This window comes from Papaver somniferum, chromosome 7, assembly GCF_003573695.1.
Source record: "Papaver somniferum cultivar HN1 chromosome 7, ASM357369v1, whole genome shotgun sequence".
Classification (NCBI taxonomy): Eukaryota; Viridiplantae; Streptophyta; class Magnoliopsida; order Ranunculales; family Papaveraceae; genus Papaver; species Papaver somniferum.
The window spans coordinates 227,357,000-227,373,544 of NC_039364.1; positions in this window are offsets into that span (position 1 = coordinate 227,357,000).

The window sequence follows — 16,545 nt, forward strand, 5'->3', positions numbered from 1 at the left end:
TCAAGCCAATCAAGATGATTGTACTATGACGATAGAAGATGCAAGATCAGATCACACAACTACGATAAAAGTAGTATCGGTCTGGCTTCACAATCCCAATGAAGTCATTAAGTCGTTAACCTGGTTTTAGAAGAAGAAAACCAAAGGTTAAAGGAGAAACGACTCTAGCACGCAAACTAGTATCACACGTAAGGTAAATGGGGATTAGTTTTGCACAATACTAGATGTCTCCTTTATATATCCTTTCAAATCAGGGTTTTGCCTTAGTTACAAAGCAATCAATATTCACCGTTAGATAAAAACCTGATTTATATTCAAGCTAATATCTCTCAACAGTTAGATCAAAAACTTAGCTTGTCATACACAAATGGCTGTACGCTTCTAGGTTTGTTAACCACACCCAAACGTGTATATTGTTGGTTCAACAATAGTCTACCCAAAGAGGTTAACCATATGAGCGTTTCAAACCAACCATGTTCTTCTTCACCATAACTAGTTCAATTGACTCAAATGAACTAGTTAAGAGAGTTATTCAATTACAAGGAAATCTTATGTAACTACACAAGACACAATTGAAGCAAAGATGATTTGATTCACTCGAATAAGTTCATGAACTTTAACATCCACGGTTTGCAAATGCATTCCTTAGTCTTTTAAGATTAAGTTCAGAAATCATATTTAGATATATAACCTTCTCAAGTTCGCAGACTAGGTTCGCGGACTTAAGACACCGGATAGAGTTTACAAACTCCAAGAGAAATTCTCGGGTTCGAAAACTACGCCGGTTCGCGGACTGGGTTCGCAGACTTGGCTCACGCAAGTAGTTTGTCAACTCTAGCGGAAATTCTCGGGTTTCAGAACTTCGGCAGTTCGTGGACTGAGTTCGCGGACTTGGCACTTGCCATACTCCGGTTATCTTGATTAACAAAGTTCGAAACTTCGGTTCAAGGAATCCATTGGTTATGTAATCTAAACTCTCATTCCAGTCGTTGAAACATTCTTAGAGGACGTTATATAGTTGTTACTCTATTTCTCGTCAAAGAAATTTTCAAAGTGATTGAAACATTCATGACTTTCATCACTAGGTAAAGATAAACTTGGTCGAAGCAAAAAGCTTACCAACACATATTTTGAGATATAGATAGGCGAGGTATACTCTGCTCAAAATACCAAATATGTATGATCTAGTATATATATATAACATACGACTTTTGTCTCAAAGAGTATGAGATATAATAGATATACTTTTGAGTGATAGATAAGTTCAAGTCTCCACATACCTTTTTGTCGAGAAGTTCCACCGGTTCCTTGAGTAAATCTTCTACTTGTATGATGAATCGCCATGAAGTCCTTGAGCTTAACTACACTTACTATCCTAGTCCGAGACTTAGGTATAGGAGACTAGAAATCAAGACTTATAGTTTTGATCACTAACATTGACAAACATGCTTGAGATAGCAACGCATGAGAGTTTTACCGAGCAGTGCTCTAACAAATATCTCTTGTATTCAATCAGGCTCGCAGATTTCTATTTGCTTGAGTAAGTATTGAATCGAGAAATTGAGATATAACTCTTTGATATACTTTTTATTAAGATTGAGTCTGTCTGTCTAGTTGATTCTCTTAAAAGTATATTGGAGTTAGTCAAATATAAGGGAGTTAAAAGCATCCATCAAAGGGGTCCGATTTAAAGAAATTTGTTAAAGGTAGGAAGGCTAATCCTCTAGTTAGTAATGAAATTTAAGAATGGTTGTTGGAATATAAGGGGATTTAATGATCCTCTTAAGTGAATAGAGGTTAGGAATTTTATTAGGACTAATAAATTATCTATTGTTGATATCATTGAGACTCATGTTCAGAGTCATAATAAAGATAGAATATGAATAGCTATCAGGCCCGATTGGCAATTTAAGGATAATTACATGAATAATGATTTTGGTAGGATGCGGATTGGCTGGAACTCGTTGGAGGTGCATATTTCAGTTGTTTATACTTCATATCAGTTGGCGCTGGTTGAAGTAATTACTAGTATGAGCTTGAAATTTGTTCTTTTCTTTTTATATGGGAGTAATGATGCATTGGTAATACAACAACTTTGGGATGATATTAAAGGTTATAGTTCTTCTACTTCCCTTCCTTTATTAGCGGTTGGTTACTTTAATTCTATCTTATTTGCTCGTGAGAAAGTGTGGGGTAATGTTGACTCCCCTGAATTATCTTGAGTTTTGGAACTGCACCCAAGATAGTCACATTTTTTATCTAGCTTTTTCTAGGAGTTTATTTACTTTGACTAATGGGCATACTGATGATAGTAGAATCTTGTCTAAACTAGATAGAGCTCTTGTTAACATGGAATGGATTAATAATTTTCTTGATTCCAATGATGATTTTCTGGAAGCTGGTATCTCTGGTCATTCTCCAGTTATGGTTTATATTTATGAAGATATGCATCATGGTCCTCCTCTCCCTTCAAGTCTTTAAATTTTATGACTAAGGAAGATGACTTTTTGGAGCTGGTTAGAAATGCTTGGTCTGATTCAGTTAGAGGTAACCCAATGTTTATTTTTGTTACTAAAGTTAAGAAGTTAAATCTACTATTATTTAGTGGAAGAATGAGAGATTTAGAAATGTGTCTACTCGAGTGGAAAGTACTAGGGTGGAGTTGAGAGATATTCAGAAGCATATTCAATATCATCCTTTCTGTGTTGATTCTTCCATCGAGGAGAAATTTGTTATTCAATAGTTTACTAAGGCTACCAGATATGAAGAGTCAATTGCTAAGCAAAAATCCAGAATGAAATGGATGGGTCTTGGGGATCCCAATACTCATTTCTTCCACAACTCTTTGAGAGAAAGGTATTCTAGAAATGACACTCTTACTTTAATGTCTAGAGATAATGTGTTATTGCAAGAAGATGATGAAATTGCTTTGGTATTCTTCCTTTTTTGATGACACTTCTACGTTACTAACCGTGTTAAAACTTGGAAGTATAAACCCCTCACTTATGGTGGTAGATTGTTTCTTATTAAGGGTGTTCTTAATGGCATGGTATTTTATTGTCTATCTTGTTTTATTCTTCCTAAAAAGTTATCAAATGCTTTAATTCTATATTTAAACTGTTTTTGTGGTGTGGTACTGATCTAGAAAAGAAGACTAGTTTTCCTATCAGTTGGAGCCAAAAAAATTCTTCTTATAAAGAGGGAGGTTTAGTTGTTAGATACTTACAAACTACTAATAGTGTTTCTAGCATGAGACATGTGTGGGAGTTGGTTTATGATAAGAAATCCATGTGGGGAGACTGGGTTAAAGCAAACTTGATTAAATACAAATGTTTCTGGAGTAGTGCCCTCAAGATGCTTCTTGGAGCTGGAGAAATATTCTTGGTCAGATGAAGGAGGTTGCTAAATTTTTAAAAATGAATATTGGTAATACAGCTGGTACTTCTTTTCTCACTGGCAATTGGCACTCTTATAAAAGATTGGTGGACTGGATTCCAAGTGATGTTATTAACATTGTGTTTCTTGGTAGAGATTGTAGAGTTTCTGAATATATGGAGAATGATGAGCGGAAATTTCCACATACTAATGACTTGTTCACAGCTGAAACGGTTAATCACATTTGGACTGTTTGTGTTGATTCTAGGGAGGAGGATCAGGTTATTCGGACTCCTAGCTCTTTTGGTAAGTTCACTGTTAAAGATACTTATAGGGCCCTTCATGGTTCTATGGACTTTTCTGAATGGAATGGTCTTAAGTGGTTCAAATTACACATTCCTAAACACTCCTTCATTACTTGAGTAGCTCTTCATCATAGACTTAAGAATAAACCTCAACTTATTCAAGTTTCATGCTTTATTTTTCTTTCTTAATCATTTTATAGCTAGCATAAAAAATAAAAATATTTGGGAGGAAAACTCCATCTCTATTTAACTAAAAAGAAAGAAAAAAATGAAAAGGGAAAGAGTTTTCGTTTTCAAAACATTTGACGGATACATCTATAAGAAGAATAGTCCAAGCAAATTTCACAGCTGGAAGTATTTGTCTCAACAAGAATCTCACTTTCATCTTCATTTTTGGTGTATTTCACACCCTAATGGTTAGCATATTTTTGTGCTTTCCCAATTTTCTTTGACTTTTTTTTTCTCTTTCACTTTTTTTCTTTTAGGTATAGTCTGACTTTTAATTTGTTCATGATTTATGTTTTTTAGTACATTATGTTGTTTGTTAATGTAAGTTTTTGATGGGTTTTTGAGTTTGATCAGCGGAGATGTAGTTACTACTACTTTTTAGTCTTCATATTTCTTGTATAAGAGTCATAACTCTGTGAATTTAGGGTTTCATCAAAGAGATGAGAAAATTAGATCATGTGTAATGTTCAGATCTTGAATTTAAGTTTGGGTTTTGTGTAGTTTTTTCGTAGATATGGTATGAGTTAAAATTCAAACTAATATTATACATAGCAGATCCTAAATTGAGTTCTATATTTTCATGGGATCTGGTTTTCAACTGCTTCACATATAGAGTTTTATATTTTCTTTATTTCAATGAGGGTTAATTTGTCGGCACATTACTCTGCATTCATTACGATTTTCTTTAGACTTGTAATTTAATTTGGGTGCAAAATTTGATGCTTTCTGTAAGAAAGCATAATCCAAGTAAGGGAAAATCCAATGCCCAACAATGAGGAAACTTGGAACTCTATTTTGATCGTTCACAAGTATCATACTTAGAAGTTAAGTTGTTTTCTTCTTGTTTGTGACTCTTCTAGCAATGAGAAGACTACAGAGGGGTTCAATATTTGTATCAGTTGTGTTATTCATACTACTAATATCAGGAAAATTCTAGGCCATGATAAAGTTGTTGGAATTTTAGAAATTTTCAACAAGTGGTACATCAATTTGTGTTCATTATTTAACGGTTAATAAAGATTAAAACAAAATTAAGACATAATGAAGATTAACTTATATCTTATATCCAATATGAAACAAAATTTGCTAAATATATTATTATCTCAAAATTCTTCAAATATTCAATATACGCTTTACATGAGAGCTTTAGTAATCCCCATGATATGTGACTATACATAGTAAGCTTCATTGATATCCTTTATTTCGAAAAATATAGAGACATGCATAAATTTAAGATCACTACTCGTATATAGTAAGTATTAACATAAAATACCAAGAGTATGAACTTCTCCCACTGATCTTGAGGTATATGCATGTATCTAGAATAATTTTCAACAAGTGGTATCAAACCACTGGTCCATGTGATTATCTATTTAACGGTTTATCGTATAAAAACATAAGCGCATAATTGCTAAACAAAATTTAATAGTTAAACATAATACTTAACCAAGCAAATCACATATGCGAGCCATGGAGGTTGCACATTTTCATGTTACCAACATGTTCCCTTCAATGTACCACAACACAAATAACTTACTTAACTAGGACTTAAATTGGGATATCATAATGGTCCACTGATGTCTTCAAAAGAAAGACAATTTCTATTAACATTCACATAAGTGTATACCAAACATGGATACAGAAATAATTCAGAATGATATTAATATAAGCTCAATAAGTGTTCCAAGATAAGCACATAAATTAGCTGAATTCAATAATCAATTACTCCCACAGACCTAAGATTTTAATCTTTTATTAAGAGGTATTAAAAGATAATTGTTCATTAAGTGCATTTGCGGATACATTGTGCTTAAGCTATACATGAAAAACTATAGTTTCTGAAGTGCTGGGTTCACACATATATACTTAAGGCTTATGTGTTTTGTTTCTTTTGTATAGTATCGTGTTATAATGCTGCGAAGCTAAGGCGATTTCAGCAATGTAGAGACAAACCATAAGTCTCTCAGTCTTGCAGACATATAAATATTCAACTTAATTGTGGGACTAGTTTTAATGGATTCTTCCATTATAAAATCTGCACATACACCAAAATTAAAGTTTTAAAACCCAATCAACATTAATTGAGTTGGCTAACTAACTTTAAGACATAAAGAAAGATTAGTACCTCAAAATTCTTAATAGCTTTCATGTTAATTGTTCTTCGATTCAGGCATTTAGCTAACATATCACATGGTAAGCTTCAGTGACATCCTTTATTTCTAAAAAATATAGAGATATGCATAAATTTAAGATCACTACTTATAGGTAGTAAGTCTTAACATAAAATACCAAGAGTATGAACTTCTCCCACTGATCTTGAGGTATATGCATGGATCTACAATAATTTCATACAAACCCAATTAACATTAATGGTCTCATTGAATTTTAGATATGCAATATTCGAGAGAGGCTTAATTAATTTCATACTTTGATTCGTTAAGCTTGTAGACTACATGTTCCTGTCTTTATAAGGCACGACCTTCTTGTTAAGACGCGAAAATTTTCTTTATAGTTTATTATTAATAAAGGTTATTTTCACATTTATGTAATGCAACTCTTATGTCATACTGAACTACTAATAATACTATGATATTCTGAATAAGTCTTTCTTTGACATGAGAGAAAAACTTATTTATAATCAATGTATCATTTCAGAATAAAATCTTTGGATACAAGTCGGGATTTATATCATTTAGTAATGCTATTACAATCATGCCAGGGCTGAAAATTCCACTTTCTCTATAATTGCTTCTCAATTTCAATAATGAATACTCGAGAAAACATCCACATATTGAGACTCATGATGCAATTAGTATATGTACACGGTATTATGAAAACTATCAGGTGATAAAACAATTAATCTTCCAAAAATTGGATGCTCAAAAAGTCTACAAAATAATCATAATCAACAATTAAATGAGAACAAAAGATGGTATTTATAATAAAGATACATGAATATTAAACTTATAATAGTTTCACACCTTCAGTAAGACTCTCTTGTGGATAAAATCTTATCAAGGATCAAAATGAGACATGAAATATATTAGTGCATATTTTACATTCTCATCATACAACATTATGTCTGTTAAATCCACAACTACAATCACCTGTGGGAGAATCTCGTCCTAAAATGTATTAGCAGACTCAAATAATACTAAATATGTTTAACCTAATACATTGTGAATTTTAGTCACATGTCGGAGGCTATTATTTCACATGTATATGGAGCATTTAGATAACCTCAATGCTTGTTTAAATGTGTGCACCAAAACTACTTTTGAGCACCATTGCTCTGATAGTTAAATCAAACTAAGAGGACTCAAAATAAATATACAAGATTAGTTTAGAAGAAAAACCTTATAGTTGTAATCCTTCGTATATCACCTATCATCTTATCATAGTCGTAATACCTTCTGGAGGTCTTGGTTTCTCCTTCTTCATCTCTTACGTTATGAATAGCACATTCTAGAATCAATACTGATGGCTATTGTGTTCCTCTTATAAGTAGAAGGAGGACCAAGTTTCTAGGTTTTAGTCGTAGCATTAGATCTCGACCTTCCATCAAAGAAGATATAATAGGAAATAATCCCAGAAATGGTAAACCACATAATATAACAATACTCTGCAATTAACCAAAATTATTACATGGCCCAAGGGACTATTTCTATGTACAGAAATGTTCTTACAATCGACTCTTTGTATGAAGGTGTTGATTTCAATATGTCCATTACTCATGTTGAATTTGAAGACTTGAAAAAGAACTTGTTCAAAAATTGTATCGAACCTTTTGAGAAATGTCAGGCGGATTCTAAGATGGACAAGAGCAGCGTCCACAAAATTGTGTTTGTTGGTGGGGCCACTAGAATTCCAAAAGTCCAGTCTCTTTTTTAATTTTAATCTATTTATTTTTGGTTCTTTTTATCGTTTTTAAATTTTATATTTATTTATCTTTTTATTTGATTTTAATTTTGTTTCTTAATTAATTTTTTAAATTTTTAGTTTTTATTACTTCGTCTGCACGTGTTTTTGAATTGTTTCTATGCTAAAACTAGGCAAAATCAGAAAAGTGAAAAACCTATTATTAATATTTAAAATAATAACCTTTTAAATCGATATTTAAGAAAAACCTCATTTTGTGGGGAGGAGGTAATATTATTTAAGAAAATATGTTTTTCTTTTTATAACAGTTTTAAAAATTAGATTTCTTAAGTTAGAATTCCATCTTCCTAGCATATCCATTTTAATTTCATGTCAAACACCGGTATCGAACCACATGTAATTCAAAAAGGTAACACTTCTGCTAAATTTTAGTAGTATTGTACTACACTGTATTCCAATTTTGATGTGCCAAATGGATCCTTAAGAAGCATAAGAAAGATATAAGCCTTCTCCAAGCAGCAATAGGGGCAAAGTAAGAGCATTTTGAAAATTTTAGCATAGAAGGTGATTCTGAAACCTGACATTTTTAGGAGCGTCCCAAAAATAATGTGGGGAGACTAATTTTATGCCCATCTAGTGAAGGTGGCAATGGGGTGTCTTAAAAATATAAATTTTCTACACAGTCCTTTACCTTTATACTAAAGCTAAACCTATCTCCTTTATTTTTATAAATCATAATATTCCTCTTCTCATTCTCTATTTTACAGATTGAAAGAAAAAAAAACATCGGTTTAATTTTGATTAAAACCAAAGATCGTCGATCAAACAAATTTTAGGATCAATTGTTTAAAATTAAAACCCAAAATTAATTAACCTTACAGTTGAAACTTAGAACATAAAAAAAATCCAGATAATAAAATTAAATGGATAAATGATAGTAGTTGTGATCCAAAATTATGATTTGATTGCTTGAAATCAAAAAATTGATCGGAATTTTCTATAAGATTTACAGTTACGGACATATAATCGGCAGGTGTAAAGTTGATTTTATCCATCGAATATGGTTTATGTTCTTAAAAATTTGAAGAGTACATCAACCATAACCGGTAGGTAAAATATATCGTTATCTACCAATTATTTGAACTTTTTTAGTGTTTATTTTTTTTGGTTGTTAGAAAACACCTTAACAACATGTAAATTATCTCAAGAAAATTAGAAAGATGTTAGGGACTATGCATACAGCTGTGGAGTAATACTAAGGGAACTCGTCAAGGAAATATTCTTTGGGAAACTTATAACTTGATGCAGGTACCTTTTTCTTTGGTATATGGAGTTACGAAGTATAGTTTATCTATTATATTCGTAGATTCGGCATAAAACTATTTGGTAATTAGTTATTATTTAGTGCATTGAACTTTCGGGTTGATTACATATTTAGAAAACTATGTTCTCATGGTTTAAGGAAGTAGACTTGTGAAAATTGTTTCGTACTTGAAAATGAGTCGAAGGATCTATTATATGACTGATCCCTCAAACAAGAATATTTATTGTGACTAATCCCGAGGATCTCTAGTAGGATTGATCTCTTACCAATGATCACTACTAGGACCGGTCCCAAGGATCTCTATTAGAACCGATCCTTAGTTAACCAAGTTTACGTTTTCGGTTTGTCTATTACTTTAAGATTTACATAGATACCAAAAATGTATTTGATTAAAAATGAAAATTCACAAGATGTTGACATAATATACTTGAACATGTGATAAACTTTTAATACTTAAGGTTCAAGCATTTTCCTTAGATACTCAAGGTGAGATCCCATAACCGAAATATCCAAAATATTTTTTAGATATTTTCGGAGTTATATGTTTTCCATATCCCGGTGGATAAGCATATCTCTTGTAGCTATTTTAGTAAAGTATATGTTATATATTAACTAATATTGGTTGTGATCCAAGAAATATCTCTGTACATATATTGGATTACAAGTTGGACGAGAATAAAAGCGAAAATATACATTTATAGCATATCCTAAGAATTTTCGTATTTGGTGTCGTTCAAACAAGCCTTGATCATTATAAATAGTAGAGTTTGTATTCTTACGAACTCATCCCTTGAACACGCTGCTTAACTGCTGGTGTGGGAATCCCACTATGTAGTATTCTCGTAATACTCATTAGATATGAGAGTATCCTAATTAGGTGAAATCTCTTATGTGCTCTTCGTAAAGACTTCTATGGGATCAAAGGATCTCTAGTAGTACCGTTGGTGGGAAACCAAAAATCATGCTGTTATTTTAGTTTTTGACTATTGATTTGATTGACTAAAGGTACAGTTGAACTTTGATAGAGCTAATTTGTTTATTCTGTGATCATTCTCTTTTGATATAAGGTCACTCGAACTAATTCAAGGATCAACGATTTCAGATCTGCTTTGTTGCTTCAAGATGTGAAGATAGGATTAGTGATCATCCGTTGTAAATAGATTCCATCCCGCGCGTGATCGATCATTATGGAATCAAGATTTTTTGCAGATACTTTGAAGATTGAAGACTATAAGATTTCTTTTTGGTATTCTAATCATTGTTATATACTTTCTGCGCACTTGATTGACTGGGATCCGACAAGTTGTTTATCTCAAATATACTTTAAATATTGTTGTATAGATCGGTAATCTATCTAGGTGTTTCTCTTTGACATTCACTTTGATAGTATGTAAAATAAGATTGATTTTTTCGATAATCTTGTTGTTAGTTGATCTAACTGAACAAATGAGTTTATACTATTTAAATGGGAGAACCTTTGTACTCAACTTATATCTGATTAAATTATTGATCTGGGAGATTGATAGAGAAGTTATTGAAATAGATTTGTCCTTTACTATTTCAGATTACGATCCAAAGGACTTGAGTTGTTGAAATAGTGTAAACACATCATGTGAAACAACTTAAGATAGTGGGCTATATCTTAGGATTCACATGCGTAGATCAGATTAGTTTTAGGTATTTAGGGGCTTCCTAGTCCCGCTAAGGGGTAAATATTTTCATGTATCAATAGTAGGCGCGGGGATACTGAAGGAACCGAGTAACTCGAAGTTAGTTTACTTGGTCTCAACTATATGAAGTTATTGTAGTCAATTTGTATAGCTGACTAATTCCGAGAGTATTCAAAACTGGACTAGGTCCCTGGGTTTTTCTTCTTTGCAGTTTTTCTCGTTAAAAAAAATCTTGTGTATCGTGTGATTTACTTTACCTCCGCGTTATATTGGTTTGTATTTATAGTTAATATAAGTACACATGTATGTTAATCAACGCTTGGTTTGATCCCATAGATTGGTTCAGATTCAAACTTACGTTATATACCAAGTGTACACCTTGTTCAAGTAATCTCCTTGACAGTTCGTGTCTGTATTAGATTACACAAGGTGTGTCTATAATAGGTTGGTATCGAAAAGATTATGGTATAATTGGTACCCTCGTTATTTGAATTGGTAACGGAGCAGGCAAACACGATAAGATCGAACAACATGTGTTCGGTGCGATCTAACCTATTGATACAATGAATTCAGGTTCAAACGAATCGAGTTTAGTTAACGTACCATTTGATGGTACCAATTATCTATGGTGGAGATCTTTTATGCAGTCTTTTCTTCAATCTCACGATTTTAATACTTGGGTACTATTTATCGACAGATACGTACAATCAAAAGTGGAAAATTCGGAAAATGAGTTTAAAAGCTTAGTTTCGTCTCTAATGAGGAAAGGGTTCTTCCCAAGCAGACTCAGATAGTTTGAATGTTATAATACATGCAGTAAGATGAGAACGTTATTATCATGTATCCACATGTCAAACATCCAAGGAGGATTGGGATAATCTTAAGACTGTATTTGAAGGTAACACATCAGAAAAGGAAATTGTAGTTGCAGGAAATCCTACACTACACCCCTCACAATATTTCATTAACATTCAACTCATTTTAGATTAACAATCTTAATTTTATTGATGAATCTTTGAAAAATATTACAAGAAAAGATAAAGGAATCAAGAATAACCACTGCTCTAGATTTTCTCTCTCCTATTTACTTGCTTCTCAATCAGAAAAGATCTCTTTCTTTTCTTTTACAACTGAATGACTATTTATAGGGAAATACATAGTGGATGACAGCTAATCTGTCCTTTATTTTAGGATATGGCTTGCGACATTCTCGCAACCTTATAAATTTTAATTTCGAAAACTTTCTAATTTTCGCAGGACCATCACATTTTTCTCATGATTTAGCTGACGTCGTTTATTATTTCGTTTCTGAAGTTATTCTGCGACGCCGCTGTGTTGTGTTGTTAATAATTTCGCTGAGGCATTATTGCTGCGAGATTCTGATCCTACATCTTGCCTCTTCTCATATCTTCTCTGCGAAGTAGAGAATGATGTGAGAATGTCGCAGTTGTTCATCTCTTCATATTCTGCATTTATCACACGTATTCTTTCTTCCATCTATTTCTTGACACGTCTTCTATAACCGCTGCTTTTCAACCGCTCACGTCTTTTCGCGTTAATGGTGTTTATTTCTTCGAGTAAAAAAAATCTTCTTTATATATTCTTCTTACTCTTCTTTCCATTTTCTTTTTACTTTCTCTTCTCTTTTTATTCTCTCATCTCTGCAACTTTATTGTTCTTATGTAAGTTCTGCTACTGTAATTCTTCCTTCTTCAATCTTCTTACTTATTATCCATTCCCATACTCTATATTCAGATATGCCTCCAAGTGGCCACAAACATGAGAAAAACATAAAAGACGTCCAAAAAGATCTTGCTGAGAAAGGTTTCATACTTTCTACCATTCCTGGTGAAAGTGCCAAGTCGATTCTTTCTATCAAACTTTTCTCTGATCAACATTGTGATGATCAATCAATCATAATTTCGCTAGATAAAATTCTCGCAGGTCTCCCCATTTCTCTTTATGACCCGGATATTCCTCTGTTCTATGAAATTCTCGCTCACTCAGGATTTTCGCGAGTTATCTTCCAATTGAGTGGGGATTGCATCCGTCTGATGATGTAGTTCGCTAACCGTGGTGCTGGTAAAGGATCTCTTTACTCCAAAGAACTTAGGGATCTTAAATTCGCAAACTTGGAGATAATTGCTGAAAAATACACAGTAGCGAGTTTCTTTGAAAATTATGAATTGATCTCCATGAAGAAAGAGAATACTCGCTGGGGTATTCGCTTGAAAAGGAAAGATAATATTTATGAAGCTAAAATACTCATGCAGGACATTGATTGGCACTCTGGTAAGAACACAACTCCTCGCCAATACAAAGATGATAAATGGTGTGTTTTTCCCTTGATGCTGAAAGGACCTTACATTGCTGGGTCAAATGTTCTTCCTGGGAATCTCGCTTCTTATCAACCTTGGGTATTCTCTTGGACCGAGAAGGAGAAAGAGGTATGTCTCTTCCAGTTTCACCCACTTTATATTTCTTTATTGGTCTTTATTCTTTTGTTCGCTGATTCTTGCGATATTCTACAGATCCAGAAACTGAAAGATAGCTATCACAGGACTGGGAAGGCTAGTACCTTGTTAGCTCTTCGCTCATACACAGATGAGGTAAGAACTATTCTCTTATGATTTTAAACAGTATACTGTTGCCTCTATTTCATATTTTTATCCGTGTGTGAAGATTATTGCTGAAATAGAAGAGCTTGCCAATGTTGCGAAGACTGGTGATAAAGGTAAAGGTGCTCTTCGCAGGGAAAAACCAACTGCTCCTCCTTCAAAGAAGAGAAAAACCCGTTCTTCCCCTCCTTCAAATATTCTTTCTCATGAAAACTCCGAGAGTGATGAGGATGATGATGATAATGATGACCTTGCTGCAAATGAAGATTCTCCATCTGAATCTTCTATTGCTAAGCTCTCTGGACTCTTTTCTGATTCTTGGAAAGGAATGGGAGATAATCAATTCACTAATACATGCAAAGCTCTCGCTACGATTTGCGATGTTCCTTTAATGGATGGTGATAATTCTCTTCGCGGAGTTTCTAGATCAGTTACTCCCAACTTCCTGCATTCTCTTAATAGTCTGGTATGCTTTCGTCTTTTTACTTCTTCATTACTGTAACTCAAAATCTCTTTCTATTTTAATACTTTTTACGTTTTCCCGCAGGCTGGAAAAGCTTCTTTCGTTGTTGCCTCAGATCTGGAGAGGAGACGCGAAATTCTTGAAAAAAAAAAATTCAATTTCGTGCAAAGAATGAGGAATTGGAAATTGAAGTCAAAGATCTTCGCGAGAAGAACAAACAACTAGAAATTGATTCTTATTCGTATAAGAATAAAATCTCTAGTCTTCAGCAAGCTAATAATCAACTCTATGGTATGTTTATTTTTCTCCTTTCCCTTCATTCATTCATCATGTTGTTTTATCTTATTTGATTAATCCTTTTTGCAGACATTTATGGTCTTTCTGATGAAGCTACCATTCTTCGTTTATTTCCTCATGCCTTGGATAATGATACCCTTCTTGAGCGTCTTAATAAATCTTTAAATAGTTTTGATAAAATTTCATCTCTTTCTCTGAATGAACTGAGATCCAAATTTCGCCTCTTAGAGATTGACCATAGATCTAGTTTAGGTTTAGCCAACCGATTTAAGCGTCTCTTTCTTAATTCTAAAGAGAAAATCAATGAACTAAGAACCAAAATTAGCGGTCTCATAGATGATAAGGATCGAATCTCTGATCAAGGTGCTAAGGCTTTGGCGAAATTCCAAGAGACCCTTCTTGAAGTTCAACTTGAACGAGATGAAGCTAACCGCAAGAATACCGATCTCTGCAAAAGAGAAAACCAAATTCGTTCTCGTCTCCTTATAAATAATGAGGATGAATTCGCTTGGGCTGCGAAAATCTTAGACGATGCTAGACAAAATATTTAGGTGTAAATGTTAGTCTCCAAGTTGAGCATACAGCCTTGATTAGAGATATGATTTCTGACAGAGAAGGTTATTAACTGTTCTTCTTCACTAATCTTTTGTTTCTTATGAATTTTCATCAAGTTATTAATTGATTGCCTTTTGCTCACAGATTCTGAAAGTAGATATCGCGAAAGAATTGAGGAACTTGAAGCTGAAAAAGAGGAACTCGCAAAGAATCTTTCTTCTCGCAACGATAAGTATTCTAGATTGAAGAATCAAATCAAGATCACTGTTGCGAACTTTAAGAACGACGCTCTGCATTTTCGCTATCAAAGTATTCAAATGGTTTGTGATGACCATAGTATTCCTCATTCTGATTATACTTGTCTCTTGGAGGAGATCTTAAAGAACATTCCTAGTCTGACTATTTCTGATAGCGAAGCTGATGATGAAGAATCTGATGGTGATGAAGGTTCTGATGGAGATAAAAGTTCTGATGCAGGCGAAGAAGGGAACAAGTCTGATGAAGATGATGAAGGATCAACTAAGAAGTAGTCTTTGTTTCTTTCTTTAATCTTCTGTAATACTTGTACATTTATTCCTTCTTTCTGTATACTTGCAAATTCTTTTGGTTCTCCATATTCCTTAATATATGAATTTCTTTCATTTTGACCTGCATTCATCAAAACAATTCTTCCTTGGAATATGGTTAATCAATAAAATCATTAATTTTTTAATTTTTGCGTAAATCTATCATGTGGAGACAAATTACATTTTCTAATTTCATTCATTCCCACACTTGCCTCTGTTATTTGTATCCAAATGAGAGATTTTGCAGATTCTTCTTATTTTGTGTCTCAACTTCGCAGTTGTTTATGTATAATTTCGCAATCATGTGCAAAGTGAATTTTGATTCTTTTTAAAATCTCATCCCTGTGTGGTCTTATTTTTCCTTCCTAGTTAAAGGTCTTATTATTCCACCTCTTGTCATTGCGACAAAATCGCAGGACGTCCTTGCACTTTCATGCAAAAACCCATTGATCTTGCCTTAATTTTTTTGTTTTGTATTATGGCCTCTTCAGGAATGTTGCGACAATATAACAGGCCTAAATATTCTTGCGAAAATAAATCCCCATTACATTGCCGTCTTGCGACGAAATCGCAGGACGTCTTCGCACTTTCATGCGAAAACCCATTGATCTCGTCTTATGTTTTTCTGTAGTATTATTGCCTCTTCAGGATTGTTGCACAAATATGACAAGCCTTGATACCCTTGCAAGTAAAAATCCTCATGACATTTGCGTCTTAAGACACTTATCAGCTCCCTAATGGAGGGTGCCGCCCTTATCTCCCCCCTGGTTGCCCCTTCAAGGAGGCGTACTTCTACCATACAAGGTTAGATCCTCGCATCCAGTCTTAACAACAACCAGTTGTTTTCGCAGCCTCTTATCCCTTTTACCTATAGGGTTTATGGTTATGAGACTGCACCCTAAGTGGGGTTTTCTTCGGGTCGAGTGCAGTATAAGCCAAGACTTGTCAAGAATGGCAAGGTACGCTCCAGACGCCCCTGGCACTCTTGACTCAACCGTGTACCTCGGCGCCTTGATCAGATTCTGCACTCCTTGGGAGATCCTTATTACCTTAGTCGCCCAACCTAAGTCATATGCTTAAGTTGAGAATCCAAGGTGCCTCTCCCGGATGGGCTTTGTTGACCCCAAATCTCCATGACTCAGGTTCCGGTGGCGGTGTAGCCTTTCCCTGAGCCATGCAACAGGTACCCCCTTATATGACGTACTTTAGGTCTTACATTTGCCTCTTGCGAAATTGTATTCGCGAACTAGGGTGTACGCCATAAA